A 5,363-nucleotide genomic window follows, 5' to 3' on the forward strand; every position below is an offset into this window, starting at 1 on the left:
AAATCGATGTTATCTTTAAATCGATGTTAACTATGGAGTCCACAGGCGAAAATAGACCCATTTCATAGTATTAACCATATTTCTTGCCCATTTCATAGTATTAACTATATTTCTTACCCATTAACAACATATTAACAAAGTATGACAACATAACTCCAAACAATGTAGTAGACAAACAATTGCAACTTGACTATAAGTGTTTGTTAACAAAAGAGAGTAGAACCATTTCCATTGATCACTATGATCGAAACAAGAGTAGATGGTAGGCTAGACGGTATTAGTGGTGCAAAAGTCACATAAGTACTCAATCGAGTAATGGATACACTTCATGAATACATTGTTGCATGGATGTGAAGCCCACAACCATAACTTGACTAATTTGAACCATCATGTGTGGGGTCAAGTGTGGCTTGAACATCCAACACAGCTTGCATTGTCACCTTCTGTTTGCGTGTCTCTTTTGGAAAAGACTTCAAATTGCATTCATTGATAGTTTTTCTTTTGATTTTAGTTAGTCCTCCCTCAATGAATGGCTTTGCATGCTTTAGTGAGTTCCCAAACCCATCCTGAATTGGTTGCAATTCAGCACATGGATGGTAGTCCAGGTTGGAGATGGAAGCCTTCATTTGTTGAACTGAATTGAGCATTTGGTTTGCCATTTTTTGCATATGTTGTAGTAATCTTGGGTGACCATCTAGCATGCATATGACGTGTAAATATAAAAAAAGAGAAGACACATATGGTTGAATTATATATAGTTAGTGTCTTACATGATATGTCTAGAGTTTGTTGGATAGTGAGATGGAATTGTTGGAGCATTGCATTCATGTCGATGGTATTTTCACCTTGATGTGTAGGCCCTCCACTAGTCGAAACTGCTACATTAAAAAGATAAAGTAAAAGAGAATAATTAAAAATTTATTAATAAACAACCCATCATGATTAATAAGCACCACCTACTTTCAACATCTTCTTCATCAATGTGTGCTTCGGGAGGAAAATCCAAAAAAACACATACACAAATTTTGCTTGTAAATACTTGAATGAAGTACGTGAAAAGAAAATATAGGATGCTCATTATATCCAAATGTCACTAACCTTTACTGTGTCCACAGTTGTTATTGTACATGTTCATTGTTTTTGAAACAATGCTATGTACATGTAATCCATTGACTATCAACACCTTGATTTGATTCTTACGCATGTTACCTTTCATTGCCCATTCGCAATTGCCAAGCCCACTCACAGTCTGCATTTTGGACTTTGTACCAGTGGTTTGTTCTAGATAGGCTCCTTGCTTTTTCATGTGTGTGCATATCATTTAGAAAAAGAACATCCTCATCTGCACTGGATTTTGCACGCTCTATTGAGTTCATGACCACATCCAAAATATTGAAGTTTCGCTTGAAACCTGCATCCTTCAACATATCCTGATACCAAAAGAATGAATGACATGCTCCAACTAGGTTGTGGATGAGCTAATCAATGCGTCGACCAGGAATGGTGTGACGCCTGCTTAGAAAATGGCTTTTCAAAATCCCATGGTATGACTCAATAGAACCATTGGTATCTCTTGGTTTGCATGGGGCAACATTTGTGTGGCACAAACAAATTTATATGAACATGCATGCACTTCTCAAAATTCAAGCTTCATGCCTTGGTAAGTTGTGAAAATAAGGTACGTACTGATTTTTTGCAGCCAATGCTCTTTGAAGTATGTTATGAATTGACGTTGTGTGTGGTAAGTCTCCAAAAATGAATCTACTAGATTAGATGCCTCCCTGTCCTTTGAGCTCCGGCTTGCCAACTCACGTATATTCATAATGTGCCCAAGATCCTTGAACATTTGTGCTCTCACATTTGGATCCACAAATTTTCTAATTAGATGTTTGAGCCAACAACGTTGAACATGCCAGACATGCAAATAAAATTGGCAATCCAAACACTTCACTGCACAACATAAAACAATTGTCAGTGATTGTTTTTTGGCAAAACAAAGTGATAATGTAAATTGGCTTCAAGTACATACTAGAGTGCATTTATCTTAACTTGAGCATCGTCGACCATGAAAGCATTAGGCTCCCAAGATTTCTTGTGGTCTAGCAAGCGATTCCAAAGCGGCTGTTAGCCATAGCTTTGTATCATCACTAGAACATGATGGAGTGATGATCCATGCTGTTGGTATAGCATTTTGAAAAGAATCGAATACCAATATAGTATAAAGATGGAACTAAACCCATAACAATAAATCAAGATTAGTACAAAACTCTACAAACATGATACACTACAAAGCATATATTGATTGTCAATTACCTTGTACTTGTTGGTACCAAAAGTTGCATCCATGGCTAATAAGCTATTGTTGCCATAAGTGGTCATCATCTCTAGTTGCGATGTTGTTTGAATGCCCAAAATAAATGCATGCTCCTATGCCTCATGAAATGGCTGGTAACAAAAGACTTGGGTGCTATTAGATATTGCCCAATTGTGGACACTCTTTGAATCATCTGGATCTGTTTGAAGTGTAAGAGTATCCAACTTGCTTGCAACATTTAAAACGTCATGCAAAGTAAGAAATGTATCTCTGACTGTTTTCAGAGCTCCTTTGCACAAGATGAATATGATGATGAAAGACTTGTTGTGCCGTAAAACCCTATGATGGAGCAGATCGCACCAATGATTTATTTTGATAGATAGCCATGGTGCAAACAAAATCTTTATCGATGGATTAGCTTGGCTATGTGGCCCATGGCAAATATCACCTTGGTTGTCTATGTACACCCTCATGCTCTCACTCTCATGCTCTCTCTCCCCCTCCAACAACCCACTGCAACCAACACACTCTCCCTATACACACTCTATCTCTTTCCCTCTCTTTCTCTTCCTCCTTCAACACGCACCCTCATGCTCTCTCCATCTCTACCTATCCCTCACCCTCTCTCTATCATTGCCACTATATGCTCTCTCCTCCTATTTAGCCCTCTCCCTCTCTCTCTCTCCATTCCCTCCTTCTACACTCTCTCTCCCTCTCCCTCGACACACTCTCTCTCTATTTCTCTTTGTCCTTCAACACACACCCTCATGCTCTCTCCACATCTATCTATCCCTCTCCCTCTCTCTCTCCCTCCCTCTCTCTCTCTCTCTCTCTCTCTCTCTCTCTCTCTCTCATTCCCTCTCCCTCTCTCTCTATAACCTCCATATCTCCCTCCCTCTCTCTCTATATATATTTATGTACATAGAGAGAGCGAAAGAGGGAAGAGGGAAGAGGGAGAGAGAGGGAGCGAGAAGGAAAAAGGATCAATCCTGCCAATCTCTCCCGCTTTCTTGTTGTAACTAGCCCCACTCTCCCCCGCTTTCTTATCCCCCCCCTCTCTTTCACTCTCTCCCTCTTCCTTATGCTTAGTCTCCCTCTCTCCTTCTCCCTTATGGTTAGTCTCTCTATCTCTTGCTTTCTCTCTACATCTTATTCTATCTCTTTTGACCTCTCTATATGCAAATTCCCTAATTCATCACTTTAAGGATAGGAGAGATAGTGAAGGAAAAAGACAAATGATACCATACTGTTCAAATAAATTCATGTACACAATTAATAATGTTTTTCAAGGAAAATACATTCCTTAGATAAGAAAAACTCCATACAAATGAGATCTCTCTAACTAACCAAAAAGATAAAATCCACACATTTACATATTCTATTTGCCATGATTATTCTCCTTTATTCAATCAACGGGCAACACTACATGGTCTACTTCAGCACTACTAAACTAGATGTCCTTCTATGATGTCACTACCTTCCCAAGCTCCTCTATTTATCTATTTCCCTCTCTATATGCATATTCAAATTCACAACTTTAAGGAGAGGAGAGATATTGAAGGAAAAAAATGAATGATACCATACTTGTGCAAAAAAATGAACGATACCATACTTGTGCAAAAAAATTCATGTACACAATGATTTTTTCCTTAGTAAAGAAAAACTCCATACAAACGAGAGTTCTCTAACCAGAAAGAGAAAATTTATAACTTTGAGGAGAGGACTCAAATTGAAGGAAAAAAAATAAACGACACAATGAAGTTTGCCAAGGAAAATACATTCCATTCATAAGAAAAAGTCCATATAAATGAGAGTTCTCTAACTAACCAAAAAGAGCAAATCCACATATATAGATATTCTAGTAGCCTTGATTATTCTCCTTTATTTAATTAATGAAAAACACTACATGTTTTTGCTTACACCATTACTAAACTAGGTGTCCTTCTCTCACTAACTTCCCAAGCTCCTCTCGAAGATCTTCGTTGTCGATGATGTACCAAATGCTTGCCAAATCCCTATTGCATTAATCAAATTCAAATTCCATTGATATACATCTCCATCTTCAAACGAATAATCTTTATTGAGTTTATTCCATGGCTTTTGTGCTTTTAGACCCTATTGGCTCCTGCACACCATCAAGGGTTTGATGGCAAGCGTCGCAAGAACTAAGAGATCGTCGGGGGATATGGTCACAGAATCTTCGTGGGGGCGAAGGGACCTCTGATCATGGGATGTGTGTGCCAGGTATGTAAATTCACTTTGAGCGTTTGGGTCCTTTTGCGGAGGTAGACATGATTTGTGTCCCAGCCAGTCATGTCTGTCTCATGAAGGGTCTAGGCCAGGATGCTCTCATAGCCACTGTGATGAAAGTTCATGACTACAAACGTGAGTTTGAAGGTCATGTTACTGACTCGAACCTTAAGGTCCTTTGCTATGCCAGTGGGGTGTGCAGATGTCCAGTCCGCAAGCACTATCTTCAATTGGGTGGGAGCTAGGGGTGGTTGTGCCTAGTTTTCCCAGCATGTTCTTGTGAGGATGCTTATGCCAGTATCCCCATCTAGGATGTGTGGGACCTCATGTCCATTGTAGGAAATGGGCAGGGTTACGCTGAAGTCATCACTTGCAAAGTATTGGCCCAACGCATTGACTCAAATTCTTGGTGCGCCTTTGGGGTGTGGGTTGTGCTCATGGAGTAGTTCAGGATGATGGGGCTCAGATTCATTCAAGGAATCTAAGTTATCTCTCTCCTCTATGGAAGCTTGTAGTTTTTGTTCCATCCAATCCCTAAGGTCATTCCATAAATTTGGATTTCCTTTTAACAATGTTCAAATGGGCATTTGGATTTGGGAAGAAAGGAAGGCTAAGAGGCCGGCAAGGTCACATTGATGAGGAGCTTCCTCATGTGCAGGGCCTATAGGGTGGACCAGCAATGGTATATGGAAGTTCAATGTGGTCTTTATTTGGACGAGGGTTGAGGTAGAGACTTTGGTGCCGTAGGAGGGTAAAATACCTCAGTAAATTGTATGAACACTTCATGAGTCTTTGTCAA

The sequence above is a fragment of the Cibotium barometz genome, chromosome 31, assembly GCF_041138505.1.
Source record: "Cibotium barometz isolate CiBa-2024 chromosome 31, ASM4113850v1, whole genome shotgun sequence".
NCBI classification, from domain to species: Eukaryota; Viridiplantae; Streptophyta; class Polypodiopsida; order Cyatheales; family Cibotiaceae; genus Cibotium; species Cibotium barometz.